Source organism: Oryctolagus cuniculus, chromosome 8 (assembly GCF_051225735.1).
Source record: "Oryctolagus cuniculus isolate XC-2025 breed Fujian yellow rabbit chromosome 8, ASM5122573v1, whole genome shotgun sequence".
NCBI classification, from domain to species: Eukaryota; Metazoa; Chordata; class Mammalia; order Lagomorpha; family Leporidae; genus Oryctolagus; species Oryctolagus cuniculus.
In genome coordinates, this window is record NC_142874.1 from 69,667,557 (window position 1) to 69,688,438 (window position 20,882).

General features: G+C 41.5%; 1 long non-coding RNA gene across 1 annotated transcript in view; it reads right to left on the reverse strand.

The window, feature by feature from the left end:
* Positions 1-13,421: 13,421 nt before the first annotated feature.
* The window catches only part of LOC149125043 (uncharacterized), a 29,931-nt gene continuing 22,470 nt past the window's right edge, over positions 13,422-20,882 (reverse strand). Inside the window, exon 3 of the long non-coding RNA XR_016212563.1 lies at positions 13,422-14,609. This is a non-coding gene — a long non-coding RNA (uncharacterized LOC149125043). The remainder of the gene's footprint in view (positions 14,610-20,882) is intronic.

The window sequence follows — 20,882 nt, forward strand, 5'->3', positions numbered from 1 at the left end:
GCTTCACTGTAATGTATGAAGTCAATGTACCTGTAAAATCTAAGCAGATTGAAATATTTCTACTGACACCAAAGCTGAATATGGACCTACGATGTGGACGTCCAACCAAAATTGGTAAATCGACAAACACATCATCTCGCCAAGCAGGCTTCTCCCACATTCCCTCAAGCATGACTCCATTGTTCAGGTTTCCTCCAAGGTGCGCACCAATCCCTAAGTCAGCGCTGCTCTTAAGGGCCCTGCGGTGCTCTGAACCTTTTCTTCATGCGAGCTTAAGTGTGCTGTAGGTGGCTTACAACCCCTCCAAGATTGATCAACCCAGTGTTCTCCTGCTTTGCTAGGACTTTGCTGCTCTAATTATAAGTCATGATTACACATTTCCTTTCCCTCTGGTTTTCTTTGAGTACCCTCTTCTCTTTCTCTTATTTTTTTCTTCTCTGCAAACTGTTCCTCCCCCAGCCCTGACCCCTGAGTCTGGCATTCTGTGACATGGCATTCCATGTCTCCTGTGTAATTTCTCCTTTCTACAGGCTGTACCAATGTACTCATCAGTGAACAAGTACTCATTAAACACCTACCACGTGCCACACGCATAGAACTGGAAATATATCTTTGCTATCCTGTGGCGGGGTCTGAAACTACTGCCTGTTAAGTGCAATTTAGGCTTTTCTTGTTGCTTTTATATCCTGTAGTTTCCTCCTCACTGTGTGGTGGGAGGAATGACTCGTTTTCTGATGCAAATGGAAGAAAGGCCCGCTCTGCTTGGTTTCCTAGCTCAATTCCTCTGGGGTGAGCAGCTCCATAACAAACTGGAATGTTATCATATTGGATATGATATCAGGTCACAGGTGCATTTCTAAATTGGCTAAAAAAATATGTAATGATCATCCTATTCTTTCTTTTTTTCTTATTTTTTAAAGATTCATTTACTTGCTTGAAAGTCTGAGTTACAGAGAAAGAGAGAGCTGAAGGGGGGAATGGGGTGGAGAGAGACAAAGACAAAAAGAGAGAGAATCTTCTATCCACTGGTTCTCTCCCCAAATGGCCACAACAGCCAAGACTGGACAAGGCCAAAGTCAGGAGCCAGGAGCTTCTTCCAGGTCTCCTACAAGGGTAGCAGGGGCTCAAGCACTTGGGCCATCTTCCACTACTTTTCCCAGGCCATTAGCATGCTGCTGGATTGGAAGTGGAGCAGCCGGGACACAAACCGGCACTCATATGGGATGCCGGCATCAGAGTAGGCGGCTTTGCTTGCTATGCCACAACACCAGTCCCATCTTATTCTTTAGCTAAAATGCTTTGAGAGATTCCTGTTGTAAGGAGTCACAACTCCTGCATGGATTGCAATTACCTTTTGGGTCTGCTCTCTGATAACTGCCCAGCCTTGTCTCTGTCCATTTTGTGTTGCTGCAACAGAATACTTGACACTTGGTACTTTGTGAAGAAAAGAGGTTTTATTTAGCACACAATTCCGGAGGTCCAAGGACATGGTGCCAGCATTGGCTTCTGTGAGGGCCTCATGGCTGATAGCATCGCTTGGTAAGAATGTGTGCATGAGAGAAGTCATATGGTGGAACAAGAAGCAAGAGAGTGAGGAGGGGCCAAGTTCACTCCTACAACAACCTGGCCCTCAAAGGAACGAATCCACTCCTGTGAGACCAGCATTAATTTCCTCATAAAAGTAGTTGTGGTCCCCGGGGACCCACATCTTGGAGGCGTCACTGCCTTTCGAAACCATCACATTGGAAACCAAGGTGCTAGAACACGAACCAAGGTGCTAGAACATGTCCTAATCAGAGCAAGCCCAGTCTACTGAATATTTCCCCTTTGCCCTCAATATTCAAACGCTGACTTACCCTTCTGAGCAAGGGCCTTCTTGCTCACCCTTTGTCTTCTCTGCTTGATGTTATTTGTATATCTGAATCATGTCATTGTTCTTTTTCCTAAAATGTATGTATGTATTTGAAAGGCAGGGTTATATAGAGAGGAAGAGACAGAGAGAGAGAGAGAGAGAGAGAGAGAGAGAGAGAGAGAAAGAGCTTTTATCTGCTGTTTCACTCCCCAGATGGTGGCAATGGCCAGGACTGGGCCACTTTGAAGCCAAGAACTTCTTGTCTGCTAATAGCCTTCAAACTTTTTGAAGTAATCCCATATGATGTGTCTCTTAGTTCAGATCAGTATGTATGAACCTACTTCCTTTTTCTCTGCACCGTATTCAGTGTTGGAATTTGGCATAACTACTCTACCTACATTCCTCCTTCCTGTCCTTTGCCATTAATGTAACAGCTTCCTCAAATCTATCATCCACAGGGCAGCCAAAATGCTCTTTCCAAGATAAAAACAAATTTTAAATTAAAAAAAATTAGGGCAGCATGTAAAAACTTGTGGTGACTTCTTACAAGTTCACAAAATACCTGACACAGAATAAATATTCTGCTGCTTGTTGGAGTCATGAAAAGAAGGAAGGAAAATAGAACTTTAAACTCAAGGAACGAAGGAGGAGGAGAGAATGAAAGGAAGTTTAACAAGTCATTTTGCCATTTTTTGTTATTGTAAACAATATTTTTATATAAAGTATTCATGTATTTATTTTTATTTGAAAGGCAAAGGAAGGCAAAAGCAGAGAGAGAGGTAGACACAGAGACAGAGAGACCTTCTATCTGCTGATTTACTTTATGAATGCCTGTAGTAGCAGGGGCAGGCCCAGTCTGAAGCCAGGAGGTAGGAACTCTATCTAGGCCCCACCTGGGTGCCAGGGGCCCAAGAACTTGAGCCATCATCTATGACCTCTGAGGGTGCTCATTAGCAGGAAACTGAGTTTGAAGTGGAGCTGGGGCTTGAGTCTAGGCACTTTGTCATGGGATGCGGGCATCCCAAGCAGCATCCTAACCACTGCGACGAGTGCCCACCCCTCCTGTGAACAGTCCTGACGTCAGTGTGATTATTATTTCCTTATGGAGCTGCATGCTAAAGGAATTGCTACCATTTCAAAGTTCATCACAGTTAGAAGTCTGTCCCAATGTATGTAATCAATTTTGACTTCCATCAATAGTGTATGTTAATGGACGTTTCCCTATATTCTCATCAAAATGACTGGATATTATACAATTTAAAAATGTTCCTAATATTGGAGGTAGCTTTATTTCTCAACAGAGTAAGGTTTAGCATCTTTTCCGATGTTTATTAGATACCTACTTTTTTTTTTTCAGAATATCTCTTTTGTTTATTGCTACACAAATGACTGAAGCTTTCTTTTGTTTTTATTTGTTTGTCTTTTCTTCACAGTATTTCTATGTTTTTGGTTTTAGCAAGTGTCTGACAACTAAGGAGTGGACTTTATTTCTTTATTTTGTTGGATATATGTGTGTGTGCTTATTTGACTGCAAATTACTTTAGTGATTTGGTCGGTGTGTGATGTTATTGAGGTAAATGACATAGATTTGATAAAAGTATGAGAAAATTTGTTTCATCTAGAGGAACTAACTAGGGAATACATGAGCACAGCCACTTCTAGACATTGTGTATACAGGTGAATACTGATGTCTCTATGGCATCTGGTGGATGAAACTCATTACTTTATTGGCAGAATAATACATGACAGTTGAGGATAAGTAATATTCGCCTTGAATATAAACAAACCGCTGCTTTATTCTGATCAATCTCAGCTATGTTATGGGTAATACACAAAGAATTTGTATTGCTTCATTGTATTTTACCTGGACATATGAGTTTTCCTCATAGTAATTATTTTATAATATTAAAATGCTGTAGCTAGTTAATAAGAGGCAATGTAAAATTTTTCATGCTGATGTTTATTTTTCATATTTATAGAGTCACTGTCCCTAAGTATTAGATGTAGATATTACAATGTAAAATATTGTTTTAGGTTATTTTCCAGGGCTTAATGGCACTACAGATATTAAAAAAGTATTTTAATGGAAAAGAGACGAAAAGAGACAATGTCCAGGTATTTTACAAAATGCTAATGTTTTCCCTCATCCATTAAAAAGGGACAATTCTGATATGCATTGGTAACTCATAATGAGGAATTTTATATGAGTGATACATAAATGCTCAGTTAGTGAATTCTCTCGCTTTCTGCTGTGAGAGGAAAAAAAAAAAGTTTATCTTTCCACTACATTTTTTCACAACCCTTTGATAGTACATTTGGAGGTACTATAATTTTCTGAGACTAGCAGCACCATGGGTTTGTTTTACACCAGCATCATCACAAATATGTGAGTAATATGTGCACTATGACCTTACGGTGGCTATAATATCACTTGGTAGTAGGAATTTGAGTACTATTATAATCTTAGTAGGCCACCATTGCATATTCACATGTGATCAGCTGATGTTGGGAACATTGGCATGTTTTGGTGGTGCATGATTGTAATTATGGAAGAAAATGGTTTATTTTTTAAGGGAGTTGTTTTCCTGGGCTGTGTGTTGTTAAGAGCAAGAATCACTAACTTGCAACTTAATATTTTTTTTCTTTATTATTTTGGAAAAAAAGGATGAACAAGCTCTCATTTGCTGGGGCACTCTCCAAACGCTTGTAGCAGCCCATGCTGACCCAGGCTGAGACCAGAATCCTGAAACTCCACCCAGCTCTCCCAAGTGCGTAGTAGGAATCCAGTCATTTATATCATCAGTATTATCAGGAAGCTCAAGTCAGGAGTCGGAAGCTGATATCAAACCCAAGCACATTTGTTTCTTTAAGATTTATTTATTTGAAAGTGAGAGCTAAAGAGAGAGAGAGAGAGAGAGAGAGAGGAGAAAGATATTCCATCCTTTGGTTTACTCTCTAAATGACCACAAGAGCCAAAGCTGGGCTAAGTGAAGCCAAGAGCCAGGAGCTTCTTCTGGGTCTCCCATACGGGTACAGGGGTCCAAGGATTTGGGTCATCTTCCAGTGCTTTCCCAGGCACGTCAGCAGGGAGCTGGATTGAAAGTGGAGCAGCCAGGTTATGAACCAGCACCCATATAGGATGCTGGCATCATAACATCAGCCTCAAACCCAAGTAGAGTTTTACTGTTAGGCCAAAATCATTTTTTTTTTTAAGACTTTATTTATTTGTTTGCAAGTCAGAGTTACACAGAGAGGGGAGACAGAGAGAGTAAGGCAGAGAGAGAGACAGAGAGAGAGAGAGAGACAGAGAGGAGGTCTTCCATCCACTGGTTCACTCCCCAGATGGCCGCAATGGCCAGAGCTGCACCGATCCGAAGCCAGAGCTTCTCCCGGGTCTCCCATGCGGGTGCAGGGGCCCAAGCACTTGGGTCATCTTCTATTACTTTCCGAGGCCATAGCAGAGAGCTGGATCAGAAGAGGAGCAGCCAGGTCTTGAACCGGCGCCCATATGGGATGCTGGCGCTTCACGCCAGGGCGTTAACTTGCTGAGCCACGGCACTGGCCCTCAAATCATTAACATAAATGGAATCAACCAATTTGTTTTCTGACATGGAATACAAGTTAAAGGGACAGCTGAAATTTTTGTAAGTTTAATTTGACCTATGTCATTTAATTATGAGCTGTTTTAATTTAATTATATTTAAATGACTTTAGATTTACACTTGTTAAATATGTTCCACTGGGACTATTCAATGGTTCCTTTCACTCACATAGTCCTGGCTCCAGAAATAGTGATTTTTTTAAGGAAAATTTGTATTCTTAAAAATGTTGACATTCAGTCTTTGTATAAATTAATTTTTATTCATTCTGAACACAATGCAGTTTTCACAACTGTGCCAAGAGAGTTTATTTTCTGAATTCTTTAAACAAAATCATTATAAAGCTAATATTTAGTAGAAATCATAATATACAAAAGTAATATATAGTCAATCATCTATACATAAAGCAAAACAAAGTAGCAAATCTTGAGTGTGTAGAACCATTTCTTTGACTTGCTACTAAATCTAATTTGTGCTTAGGAATACTTATGTTTGCTTAAGAGAAAAGCATACTTTTAGCATTACCCTGCTGTGAAAATCAGAACAAAAAATCAAAGGAGATTAGCTTATTTCAGAGATGAGAATATAATTACTTGTAGGATTGGTGTTCAATATAATCTGATTTTTATCACATTGGGAAAATGATTCTTACTCAGCATGAGCTGCAAGAGGACAGCTGCAACCTTCTGCTGGTTATTTGCAGTACCATAATCTTCTTGGCTGATCTTCAAAGAGATTTCCAGTTAGAATTCCAAATGTAAAGCATGGAATTCGGCCGGCGCCGCGGCTCACTTGGCTAATCCTTCACCTTCGGCACCGGCACCCTGGGTTCTAGTCCCGGTTGGGGCACCGGGTTCTGTCCCGGTTGCCCCTCTTCCAGGCCAGCTCTCTGCTGTGGCCCAGGAAGGCAGTGGAGGATGGCCCAAGTGTTTGGGCCCTGCACCTGCATAGGAGACCAGGTTGGGGCACCTGGCTCCTGGCTTCGGATTGGCGCAGTGTGCCGGCTGTAGCGGCCATTTGGTGGGTGAACCAACGGAAAGGAAGACCTTTCTCTCTCTCTCTCTCTCTCTCTCTCACTGTCTAACTCTGCCTGTCAGAAAAAAAAAAAGGCATGGAATTCTCCCTACAACCCGGACGAGAGGTTGACTCTGTAGACTGAATTCCAGGTAGACAGTAACCACAGAGTTGCGTGATGACTGAAGTGTTGACTGTCAACTGTTTGTTGCATTCAGTAGCTTACCCAGATTGGTCTCCAGAGAAGGATGCACGATGACTTCACAGATTTTATTTTACAGATTCAAGATGCTTTTAAATTGTTACTATGACTTTTTCTTTTTAGTTTTGTCTTTGAACAAAGTATCTACCAAGATCTGCAGAAATCACATTGCAAGGAACACACAAATCAGATGAAGACACTTTTTCATTTCTTAAAAATTTTTAATTTCTTTTCATATTTTTAATTGAAAGGCAGAGATACAGAGACAGAGATCTTATATCCATGGTCCACTCCCCAAATGCTTAGCAACAGCCAGGCAGGGCCATGCTGAAGCCAGAAGCCCAGATTTCAATCTACATCCCACATGTATGTGGCCAGGACGCAACTACCTGAACCATCACCTGTTACTTTCCTAGGATGTACCTTAGGAAATAGTTGGATCAGAAGCAAAGGAGCTGGAACTTGAACCTGGCATTCTGGTATGGGATGCAGCCATCCCAGGTAGTGATTAAGCCACTGCCTAAAGGTGCACACCAAAAATTTTTTTAAAAGATTTTATTTACTTATTTGAGATGTAGAGTTACAGACACAGAGAGAGAGAGAGAGAGACAGAGACAGAGACAGAGAGACAGAGAAGCAATCTGGTTCACTCCCCAGATTGCCACAATGGCTGGAACTGAACTGATCCGAAGCCAGGAGCCAGGTGCTTCCTCCTGGTCTCCCATGCGGGTGCAGAGGCTCAAGCACTTGGACCATCCTCCACTGCTCTCCTGGGCCACAGCAGAGAGCTGGACTGGAAGAGGAGCAACCGGGACTAGAACCCGGCGCCCATATGGGATGCTGGCACTGCAGGCGGAGGATTAACCAAGTGAGCCAGCCTAAAGGTTTATTTATTTTATTTAAAAGTCAGAGTAACAGAGAGAGGGAGAGACAGAGAAAGATGAGATCTTCCACATTCTGGTTCACTCCCCAAATAGCCACAGTGCCCAGGGCTGGACCAGACTAGAATAAAACCAAGAGCCAGGAGATACCTCCAGGTCTCCCACATGGCTGCAGGGGACCTAGCACTTGCGCCATTCTTTGCTGCCTCCCCAGGCATATTAGGAGGGAGCCGGATTGGAAGTGGAGCAACAAAGACACAACAATTAGCTGCCCAAATGGGATGCTAGTATTGCAGGCACCGGCTTTACCCACTATGCCACCATGCCAGCTCTCAAGTTCATTTCTTGAGCTGTTATTAATTCTTCAAACACCTTCTCACCTGGTCAGTGAGTGAAGTAGAGCTGCAGACGGAAGGACCTATCTGAGTGCACCCAGCTGATGCTGTCATCCCCTGACATCCGTACTTGGCATCCTTAACACACATCATGGATCTTCAAGCCATCCCATTTGGCAAATTCCCTTTATTCTTTATACAGTTGAATTTTATGTTATTTTTAAATCTATTTAATTCAAGCCATATATATTTATAGTCATTACATCTCATTCAAAATGTTTTAAAGTTTGCCTTAATTTTTGTTTCCATAGTTTTTAACAATTCCTATTTTCAACTGATGGCAGGCTTATTATTACTAATTATTTAGTATCCTCAGTTTCCTATTCTGGAGATTAAAAAAAAAGCTAGGATATAAATCTAATAAACTACTTCTCAAACTTTAAAGATGAAATCATTTGTTTTATCATGGGAACTCAAAGCACTGCACTTGAACTTTTCTCAAGGATAGAAGAAATGCAGGCTTTATCAAAACAATTTGTATTCACTTCCCAGTACACCCACTGTTTACAGATAGCCTTTATATATGTGTATACACATAAACACTACTGCAGCTTTAAAATAACAATAACATTAGAATTACAGAATAATCCACTTATTTTGATAATAAATATAATTTTCATTAACCAGACTTTTCAGGGATTCCATTTATTAAGCAGGCATATACAAGCTTCATAGTTTGAGAGACATCCATACTTAAAGACAACAAACTTTTTTAGAATTTAACTTCTAGAATGAAGAAAAGAGGCACTTCAGTTACAGGTAAATAGTAAGAGTTTCCTGGTAGGAGCAAACGGTAGATCAGTTGATAAGAGAACATGATCTCAATCAACAGATATCACATGTTTGGAAAATTTCTTGTTGGACAATCAGAACCATTGGTTCATTTTAGAGCATGTTTCCACAACATACCACTTTGATGCATGTTATATTTATTGTATGACTGAATGTCCTGAGGATAAACAAAGTTAAAACTATAGCATATTAGATACAATTAGAAATATGGGTACTAAGTTGTTAAATGTGAAAAAATACAAAATCTAAAATTTCCATAAATCAGAAGGAAAGCTTTTGGCATCCTTACCTTTATAAGATGGCACAAGGACAACTAAATCAAGTTTAAAACATTTTTACTCAATGAGTTTAAATTTAAACACTTATTTTATATTGTGTGCATTATATTTTTAAAAGATTCAAAATCTCAAACTCTAAAATAAATCAGTGGCTGATCAATGCTTATACCATACGTCCAGTACCAAAACATCTAATTTATATCCAAAATTTTTTCTATTAATTTCAGACAAGTTATTGACTATTTTAATTAAGAATGAGCATGAGCAACAATGAATCTTTTTTTCATAAATGCAATCTATATCCCTAGAAAACTTTGAAATGAATTTTAAGTGTTTTATTTGAATAAAACACTCATAAAAGAAGACACATTTTTCAAGGGTCACTTCCTACAAAAGTTTAGTCTTTGATTGTTCAGCCAAATCGAGTCATGTTGTAATGACATAGATTTAAAGCTCATTAGAAATAGAAGCCTATATTTTGATACCAAATGGAGTAAGCTTAATTCCTAAATTATATTCTCATTGTTATGTTTCACAACATGCTTCTTGCTGTGTGTTCTTTCTTTTAAAAAAAATTAGCCATAAGTTATAATTATGTCTTGTGGTATAATTAATGTAAATATGGTGTGTGTAAGAATCTGAGAGGGAAGCCCAAGATGCTTTCAAAATTAAAATGTGGCAAAATACTAAGAGTATAGGATTCTATAATGATTTTCACAGCCCACTGCCCTCCCCTTCATCCCAAAGCCAAACCATATTCACACTATTGAGATTCTTCAAGTTCACGTGCAGGAAACCAGTCCTCAGATTTAACATTGAGAGTCCTACACGCCTCAAAACCATCCATAATGGTTAGATCTGCAGAAGTGTCTTCAAGAGTCAAGGAGTAGAGCTCTTTACTGCTCAGGTAACAAACAGGCTCCCTAAAGACCATGTAACTGTGTCTGACAACTAGATTTCTTAGGGATTCAGAATGAATATGCCATTCTATCATTCTTACTATTCTGAAGGTTTTTAAAGGAAGGGATAGTTAAGATTGAAGAGTTTTTTTCCCCAGATATCTTTTACAAACACACATACACACACACACACACACACACAATAGAATAGTTGTTTCAAATTCAGCTCTCTCTTTGGACCACTAAAGGAGACATTTCTTTAGAGTTTAAATTCCTTATGTTCAGCACCAAAGGCTGGTTGTGATTCAACCAGTTGTTTGCACTCATTCATTTATTGGATGAATAATTGTTGAACAATCACAGCATGTCAGGAATGCTTAGGAATGAGTAATGAACAAAGCAAATGAAGGTCCCTGCGCTCAAGGAGTTTACAATCTGGTGAGGTGGGTGCAAAATCTAAACAAATACTAAGAAATAAGAGGAAAAGTGGAGCAGGGAGGGAGATATGGTGTGTGTGTGTGTGTGTGTGTGCATGTGTGTATGTGTGTGTGTGTGAGAGACATGTGCAACTTTAGGCCTCCCTGAGAATGTGACATTTGAGTAAACATCTAAAGAGAGGAGAGACTGAGGCATTTGGACCTCCGTCCCTGAGGCAGTCAGGCGGCCAGCGCAGAGTTGAGAAAGCAATGGTGATAGATAAAGTAAGAAAACAACAGAAGGTTGGATCCGGAGGGCCTTAAAAGCAAGGATAAAGATTTACTCAGCCTGAGAAGCACTTGAGTCATCTGTTAAAGGAATACACTTCCTGCTTTGTCAAAACTACACTGAAGGGAAGTGGAGGCTGGGGCAGACAGGGTGGTTGTGATGTTATTCTAATTATTCAGGGGCCCCACGAGGAGGGTGTGGATGGAGCCCAATGGTGGGAAGTGTGGTGGGAGGAAATATTTAGACGTATATTTTGGAAACAAGATTGAAGAATAAAATGTGAGAAAGGAAAATGCATGCTGGGGTTTCTTTTAGGTGGCAAACTGCTCTAACTGGAATTGGGGAAGGACAAAAAGCAAAGATTATTATCTCAGGATGTCTGTCCAAGGAACACCACAGGAGGGTTTATCAGCAGCTTTGGTGTCCTGGACGAGCTGTGTGACCCAAGCAAAGTTCATTCCGCGATTTGTTTTTTTTCTTTATTTATTTGAAAGTCAGAGTTAAACAGAGAGAAGAGAGGCAGAGAGAGAGAGAGAGAGAGAGAGAGAGAGGTCTTCCATCTGCTGATTCCTTCCCCAGTTGACAGCAATGGCGGGAGCTGTGCTGATCCTATGCCACAGCACCAGCCCTTGGCTTTTATTTTAATTGTTGTATAAAATGGCCATGATTTTAAGAAAATAAAAAATATGAATAAATAAAAAATAATAAAACCAACAAAACTCTGTTATTCCAAAATGTCAAGCCAAACTCATCTTTAGCCTATGCATATGCATACATGAAGGAGGCATAAAGAATGGATAAATAATGAGGAATGCATGAATGAATATGAAAAAAAATCAGTAACTAGTGTAATAAACTGAGAAAATTGATATCTGCTTTTATGTGTAGATTTAAGTCCTATTTTTCATTTAGTAATAAACTATGACCATCTCTTAATTGCAGTATATGTAACAATACTTTATTGCTGAGATTTACCTTCAATGTAAAGGAAGCACATATTTTCCAATCTACAATCCAGTCCCCTATTGATGATAATTTGATTTTGATCGATTGCACACAAAGGAAGAAATTCTTTATAGGCCTTTTGCAATGTTCAATACAAAAATACTATTTAAAACCCCAAGTATTTAAAAGATCTCTTCAATGAGTTCATAGTCCAGTAGACATAACCTTTTCCTATAAAAAATCAGATAATAAATATTTTTAGCCTTGTAAGCCATGCAGCACCTTGTTGATTTTGCTATTTTAGTGCAGAAGCAGAAAGAGAATGCATGAACAAATGAGCATGGCTATGTTACAATCAAACTATTTACAGAGTTTTAGGTGCTTCTTGAGGCTACCTGGCTCAGTGTTGACACCTACTCTCATGGTGCCAATAAAATCAAGTCCCAGGGGCCAGCGCTGTGGCCCAGCGAGTTAACGCCCTGGCCTGAGGCACTGGCATTCCCCCCGGCTGCTCCTCTTCTGATCCAGCTCTCTGCTATGGCCTGGGAAAGCAGTGGAAGATGGCCCAGGAACTTGGGTCCCTGCACCCATGTGGGAGACCAGGAAGAACCTCCTAGCTCCTGGCTTTGGATCAGCACAGCTCCGGTCGTGGTGGCCATCTGGGGAGTGAACCAGTGGTGGAAGACTCTCTCTCTCTTTCTTCCTCTCCTTCTCTCTCTGGGTAAATCTGACTTGCAAATAAAGAAATAAATCTTACAAAAAAAAGCCTAGTGAACAGTTACCCTGGGTCCCAACCCTGTGCTGAACTTGAGTCAACAGAGAAGATGAAGGTTGAAGGCCAAGACAGACATGAGTAGCAGACTACAGTGGTGGGCCGCCTAGTGATTAGTGTTAGTTTCGTTGATTGCTCTGGTCTGTTCCAGGAAACATGTATGTACACACACTTCATGAAGAAGGAAACAGCACCACAGAAAGACTGGAAAAAGGCAGAATTAATTTTCACAATCATGCGTGGAGCACCATGTAACTAACACACATAGCTCAGACTGTGGGTAAGTATGCTTATCATAGGAGAGCCTTTTCTTCCTTTCTATTATTATTATTATTATTATTGTTATTATTATTTATTCTCTTAGGTTTTCATTTCTCTCCTTTTCCCAAAATATAGTTTCTATATAATTTCTTGAAGTTTGTAGCATAAAATTGTGACTTATTCTTGTGTGTGTGTTTGGGTTTTAAGTCCTCTGAATAAGCAAGCTTCTTTTACCACATATAGCAAAACAAACAGACCTCCTACAAAAGCCTTCCACAAAATGAAATGAGTATATTTACTTTGGCATATTAGACTCAGAAATGAGCAACTGTGCATGAGCTGATTCTTCCTTCCAATCTCAGCATTTATGTTCCTGAATACAGCAGGGAACCCCAGCTACAAAGTCCTTGTTTCTGCAAACTTAGAAAACTAAACAAGTGGTGAAGAAGTTGGAAAGGCATTGGAAGATGCTAGAGAGATGGGTAACTAAACAAAAAACTTTTGCAGACCTGCTAAGGGAACCACAGGAAACATGAAGGGATGATCAGTAATGATTCTTGATTTATTAATTCAAGTCATTTATTTTGATGTTTGAGTCTTTGTTTCCTTCATTCAGTTATTTGATAAATATTCAGTGGTAACCTGGTGATGCAGGGAATCTAATCCTAGAGTCCTAAGGAAGACAGGAAACAAACAAACAAAAAACCCAAAACCAGAACCCACCATTATCAACAAGTATTTATTGAGTACCAATTCATTTCAAGGCACAGGGGTAGAAGTCTTGAATGTAGAGAAATCTAAGCATTAGTTCTGATCTTTTTTTTTTTTTTTTTTTTGACAGGCAGAGTGGACAGTGAGAGAGAGAGACAGAGAGAGAAAGGTCTTCCTTTTTGCCGTTGGTTCACCCTCCAATGGCCGCCGCTGCAGCCGGCGCACCGCGCTGATCCTGGCAGGAGCCAGGAGCCAGGTGCTTTTCCTGGTCTCCCATGGGGTGCAGGGCCCAAGCACCTGGGCCATCCTCCACTGCACTCCCTGGCCATAGCAGAGAGCTGGCCTGGAAGAGGGGCAACCGGGACAGAATCCGGCGCCCCGACCGGGACTAGAACCCGGTGTGCCGGCGCCGCAAGGTGGAGGATTAGCCTATTGAGCCACGGCGCCGGCCGTAGTTCTGATCTTAAACCTTGCTTTTCTAATTATTCTACACTGCTAATGCCATTTCTACTTTTAACTTCATTGGTGGAAATATCTTTTGGTCTAGATTTAGATTCATTGTCCTACATTAACATGATGTATTTTACTCTAGAATATTTTAAAGATGAGTTAACTGTCACAGTTTACAATAAGCTTGTCAACTGAGTGACTCTAATATGATGCTGTTATTCTGTCTTTTTTTTTTCTCTAAAAGATCTTAAAAGAATGAAACTCACCAAGATTCATTCCATCTTATCAAATTTTGTTTATGCGGAGATTAAGGTTGATACTTTCTATCTGAGGGTATTAACTGTGAATGGCTTTCACAGATCTAAATACAAACGAGGTTCTCTGTGCATCCTGTTTTCATCTTTTCTGAATGAATAAGTATTTTCCTACATCTGAGTTTCTGTCCTTTTTAAAAAGATTTGTCCTATATACGATTAATTTACTAATTTACCTGGTTTCCAGGATTTCCTTTTTTCAAAAATTTTTTAAATTATTTGAAAGGCAGAGTGATGGAGAGAAGGGTCCCATACTCTGGCTCACACTTTAAATGGCTGCAATGGTTATGTCTGAACCAGGCCAAAACCAGGAGCCAGGAATTCCATCCAGGTCTCCCACATGGAAAGCAGAAGCCAAAGCACTTGGACCATCTTCCACTCGTTTCCTAGGTGCATTAGCAGGAAGCTGGATTAGAAGTGGAGCAACTAGGGATAGGACTGGTGTTCTGATATGAAATTCTCCTGGATGCTGGTGTTAAAAGGTGTTGAAAGCAGCAGCTTGATCTGCTTAAATAGCTGTTCCATGCCTGGCCCATTTCCTTTAAAACAAAAACAAAATGAAAACCACAGCATTTGTGACACTAGTCAATGCAGTACACACACTAAGGTTGCACATACTCACCTTTGGGGTGTGAATCATTTGTGTATTTCCCCCTTCTTATATTTTTCTCTTATTCCTTATCTTATCATGAGAAATTGCTTCCAGATTTCTGTAAGAATCTACATTAATTACAATAGTTTCTTATTCAATAACCTCTATATTGCTTACTCATTTGGTATTAAATATTTATTTATTCATTGTATCTTTATTATAGAAATTGTGTTTATATTTACTCCTCAATTATTATTATTATTATCATTTTTAACTCACAGTTCTTTTTCTTTATTATCAGCTGGTGGGATCTTACTCTCCTCCAGTTCTGGCTTCCTGAGTTTTACATGAGAATTTTGATACCAACCTGTCGCTCCCCCTCTTCGTGGAGGAGCAACACAGGACCCTGCGCTGTTCTTTTCGTCTGCTCGGCCCTCCCCGGGTTTGCTGCTGGTTCTTCCCGGGTTGGCTACTATCCCTTCCACCTCCGTGGAAGGGCAGTTCCCCCTGGCCGCATTCCCCACTTCCGCAGGGGAGCGGCACACCGCCGGCCGGGTCTCTCGGGGGCTGCACGGGTTCCCTTAGATGTTCCCCATAGATGTTTCTCGTGCATGCCGTCTCTCTCCTCCTTTATAGTCCTCCTCCGCCAATCCCAACTCGGCTGAGTACGCTGCTCTCCAATCAGGAGCAAGTCCTACAGTTAATTGGTTGAACTGGAGGCAGCTGTGCGGAAGCTGTTTACTTCTCTCCCAGCGCCATATTGTGGGAGAGCAGATGCATAGAATAAGTCCTAATTCGAGCAACTTAGTCTAGTCCGGATTGCTCCCCACAGATCCCCCTTTCTTTTTATTTTTTGGCGTTGATACGCGCCTGTCTTCGGTGTCCCGCAGCACACACTCTGCTGTACTTGCTAGAGTTGCCACAGGCTCTTACAAGTCCTATCAATCAGGAAAACCGAATCCGGGTCCTCTCTTCGCCATTGTGTGGAGGTTTTTAGGCGCTGATGCGTGCCTGTGTTCGCTGCCCTGCAGCGCATGCTCTGCTCTGCTAGAACTGCCTGCAGGTGTTTACAAAACCTATCAGGCAAACCGAATCCAAGCCTTCTCATTGCCGTATTGTGGGGGAGACTTATTAGTGTTGGTTTGTGCCTATCTTCGGTGACCTGCAGCTCATACTCTGGTCGAGCTTTGCTGGCGCTTACCGCCTTAAATCAGGCAGACCGAATCCAAGCCTCCTAATTGTTGCATTGTGGGGAAGCTTTACTGATGTTAATTCGTGCCTGTCTTCCGTGACCTGCGGCTAGCCACCCAGGTGCTCATCGCCTCACTAATCGGGCAGACCGAATCCAAGCCTTCTAATTGGCATGTTGAGGGGAGGCCTTATTTTTCTCTATTTCTCTATCTCCGGGCATTCCTATTTCTCCCATTTTACTTCTATCTTCCAGCATTCCTATTTCTCTCACTTTACTTCTAAAACTTCTGTTTCTCTTATCCCCGCAGCTTTCCGGCACCTCGCCCCGCCGGCGGGTTCCCGGCTCTGCGCCGCTTCAGCCCGCGCGCCTCTCTCATCTATGCAGCTTCCCGGCTTTGCGCGCTCCGCGGTCTCCACGCTTAACCCTTTCGCGTCTGAACCACGGCCTACGCCAGCCCCGTTCCCTATCTACTCACGCCCCGTGCTCTCTCTGCACGCGGCGGCTTCCGCGAGTAACACAGCGTAGCTTGCGTCTCCACCACTAGGATTCAATCCAAGTTCCCCGGGCTAGCCTGGCGAATTCAACCCAGCGTACGTCTCCGCCCCACGATTTGGCTTCCCGTCCTTTGCTCCCCGGGCTAATCAGACGGATCCCAATCTGGCTTACGTCTCAGCTTCTGGTTTCAACTTTTCGCCCCCTATTCCCCGGCTAACCTGAGAACCCCAAAGTGGCTTTCGTTTCCGCCTTGGCCTGCCCCCCGCGGCTTCAATTTCCCTAACAGTTTTCTCTACCCGGTATATTTCCCCAAGCTTTCCTCCAACGATATTCCTCCCTCATTTCTCCTGGCCTCTCCCCACAGTCCGCGTCCGAATCTGTTTGTTCTAGCTTTCACTTTCGCTTTCGACCTTAGAGATTTCTCCCAGCTTCCCCCCGTAGTCCGTATCCGAGTCTATGCCTAGGCTTTCAATAACTTCTTCCGGCACCCTTTTCGTCCGGCTTTTCCCTAGGCTGTTTGCTAGTCTCTCTCTCCGGTAATTTCCCTAGGCTGTTTGCTAGTTTCTCTCTCCGATATTTTCCCAGTTCTTCCCGTTTCTTCCCTCCTAAGTTTGCTATCCGTCCTAGGTTTCCTATCCGAGCTAGGTTTCCTAATCCGAGTTAGGTTTCCTATCCGAGTCACTTCTTCCCTCCTAAGTTTCCTATCCGAGTCACGGCACCATTATGTCGCTCCCCCTCTTCGTGGAGGAGCAACACAGGACCCTGCGCTGTTCTTTTCGTCTGCTCGGCCCTCCCCGGGTTTGCTGCTGGTTCTTCCCGGGTTGGCTACTATCCCTTCCACCTCCGTGGAAGGGCAGTTCCCCCTGGCCGCATTCCCCACTTCCGCAGGGGAGCGGCACACCGCCGGCCGGGTCTCTCGGGGGCTGCACGGGTTCCCTTAGATGTTCCCCATAGATGTTTCTCGTGCATGCCGTCTCTCTCCTCCTTTATAGTCCTCCTCCGCCAATCCCAACTCGGCTGAGTACGCTGCTCTCCAATCAGGAGCAAGTCCTACAGTTAATTGGTTGAACTGGAGGCAGCTGTGCGGAAGCTGTTTACTTCTCTCCCAGCGCCATATTGTGGGAGAGCAGATGCATAGAATAAGTCCTAATTCGAGCAACTTAGTCTAGTCCGGATTGCTCCCCACACCAACCCAGTTATTTTTTGTGTGTGTGGTTATTTTTCTGTGTGCTTGGAAATGTGTAAGATTTCTTTTCACTCTATGTTTTATTTTCACTACATGCTAAAACTCAATAGAACTTCCAATCTGCAAATTTGGGGGTTAAGGTTCAAAGCAAGAATGTGTGTGTTGGGGGCAGGGAGGGCAAACATTCTGCTCATAGCAATTTAATTATAATCAGTTACATTTATAATGAAAATATTTGTTATATTTATTCTTTGCTTTCAAAAAATTTCAATTATTTTATGTCCAAAAGTTAGTCACAAAGCTATATGCCACTGGCACCTTCCTTATTTCTTTAAAAATCCCCCTAATCATTAAGGTCACATGGATTTCACATAAGGTCACATGGATTTTTCATAAGTAGCAGAATATGGTTTCATATAAAACTTTTTATGTACTTGTACTTTGCCAATTGTTTCTTTTAAAGCTAATGTAATTCATATCTAAATTGTTCTTCCTTTTTCAAAATGGATAATTTTTTTGATGAAAGAAAAAACTCCCAACATAGATGATCCAATCTTTGTTTAGAATATTTCAAATAAAAAGTACATTATTTCCTTAAAACTGCTTCATAATGACATGTGTGCTTAGAATATAACATTAAAGATCACCAAAATTATTTTAACATTTCATTTGTTATTTTGTCCATAACTATTGAATAAATGCTTAATAATGCTTAAGAAATACTTTTGCTGATGTAGAATAACCATTTGCGAGATTATTCTCTTAACATGGTTGTAATCATGGTTTCAGTCACTGTGGCCAAATCACATGCCTAGTTTTCCATAATCTCTCAAAAATGTGTCTTCCATATTGTGAAAGAGTAATAACCTGGCAGATTTGCACTAACATTTCATCAAATTGGCTGGAGGAACAGGAATCTAGAAGCAAAATTAGGAAATTGGTGCCCTTGAAATTGTAGGGCAGTCATACCTTTGCATTTAGAGCAACACACTGAATCATGATGCATTAGACTGAAATTTGCTTTTTTCTTCATGTGAGTTAGCATTTCACTAAAGAAGTCATTTGGGACAATATAATTAAGGTGAATTGTGGCAATATGGTATGGGTCATTGCACATTCAAGTAGGGCTTGGAAGAAGTGTTTAATAAAAATATGCCATAAAGCAGAATGACTTTGTTGCTTAAAATGGGACAAGAAATAGGTGAAACTAAGTTCATGTGAAGTTATCTTCATGAACATTGAAAATCACTGGGTTGAACATATTCTACCCTTATCCATGAATGAAGTAGAGAAGGTCTATTTTCTCCTTCAATGATTACAACTGTTCGATGGCTCATATAATCTACTCGTTGTAAGTAGTTTCATCAACTTCAGTTTTAATTGTTAATTACCTTGAGAATTATACAAATGTCATTGCAATCAATCAGCCAACCTTTATTGACTACTCGTTCAGGTGTTATGGGGAATGCAGAGGACTTTGACATGACCCTGTCCTTCTAAAACTTAATGCTAATCTGATAATAATTATAATTTCCAGTTATTGAGAAGTTATTATGTGATAGGCAACAAGTATAATATCTAATTTTATTTCTATAACATTCCAGTGAAGGAGATGTGGTTAGTTCTGCTTGTGGATGAAGAAATTGAGACTTAAAATCACTTTATCCAAATTCACACACCTAGAAATGATTAGAACCGTAATGAAAATGGATACTGGTTACATTTCCAAGGTTAGGTCCTTAACCCTGACTAGAAACTCAAATCAGGAAAGTAACAATGAGAGCTAGGTGCCTTGTTAAGTACCACCTAGTACAGTATTTCTAGAAATCTATATGTTTTTACCTACCGAAGTTGTTAAAGTGAAGGTTTCTATTCAGTGGGTATTATGGTTTGAATATTTCTGTACCTTCCAAAATCCATGCTGACACTAAATTCCAGTGCAAGAGCAGTAAGAGATGTGGCCATATGGAGGTGACTGCATCACAAGAGTGGCACGCTCAGTAGTGGGAGCTGTCTCTCTTGAACCCTTGTGCTGCATGAGGGCATTGTATTCCTACCCTTGAAAGGATGCAGCCACAGAGCATCATCCTGGAAGCAGAGAGCAGCTGCCACCAGTCTTGCCTTGCTCCTGGATTTTCCAGCCTACAGAATCTTGAGAAATAATGCCTGTTGTTTCTATGTTACGTAGTGTGATATTTCATGTTAACCACACCAACTAAGACATTACACTAAATCTAAGAGGGACCTGAGATTCTGCCTCACCTCTTAGAGTGTAATACATTCCCTGTTGATACCAGTGGTTTTGGTGTGAGGATCATACTGAGGAATTGAACTACAGGGCAAGGCAGAGGGAAAATAATGAAATTGAAATTTCAATTTTTTTTTTTTTGACAGGCAGAGTTAGACAGTGAGAGAGAGAGAGAGACAGAGAGAAACATCTTCCTTCTGTTGGTTCACCCCCCAAATGGCCACTACAGCCAGCGCGCTGCACCGATCCGAAGCCAGGAGCCAGGCACTTCCTCCTAATCTCCCATGCGGATGCAGGGCCAAGCACTTGGGCCATCCTCCACTGCCTTCCTGGGCCACAGCAGAGAGCTGGACTGGAAGAGGAGCAACTGGGACAGAATCCGGTGCCCCAACCGGGACTAGAACCCCGGGGTGACAGCGTTGCAGGCGGAGGATTAGCCTAGTGAGCCGTGGCACCAGCCGAAATTTCAACTTTTATAAATAAGTGAATTTAGGCAAGCCTAAGAAACTACAGATATCATTTTAAGCTAGTATATTTATTAAAAAAAAAAGAAACAACAAAAAAATTGATCTATAAGAGTCAAGATTGCCTGAACTTTTGCTTCCAGTCGATATGGAAAAGCAGGGACTGTGTTTACTTAATTGCCTTAAAAAAAGAGAAAAATATGTGAAACAATGGTACTTAAGACATTAGACACTGAAACAAGAGGGCAGTGGTGTCTGAGAGATGACACACAAATAGCACAAGTTCTGGCAGTACCCCAGCTCACTCCTCGAGAGGGTTCCCAAGCCATGCCAGAGGGAGGAGAAACCCAGGCTGGGGCAAGTAGAGATGCCTGAGGACCCAGGGCTCACAGGGCAGGTGAGGACAGCAGAGAGGCAGGAGGAGGAAACCTCAGGGATCTACAGGCGTCCCCCTGGAGTATTCAGCTGAGCAGTGATGAACCCTGGGAAAAGCCAGGACGAGGCTTCAGGAAAAATGACTGAAGCTCACATCAGCCTAGGAACAGTGCTTCCAGCCAACAGGTAGAGCAAAAGCCTTTACGAATCAGAGATGTCAGTTAGAGTGCAAAGAAAGATCTTGGCTCAGGAGTGGGAAA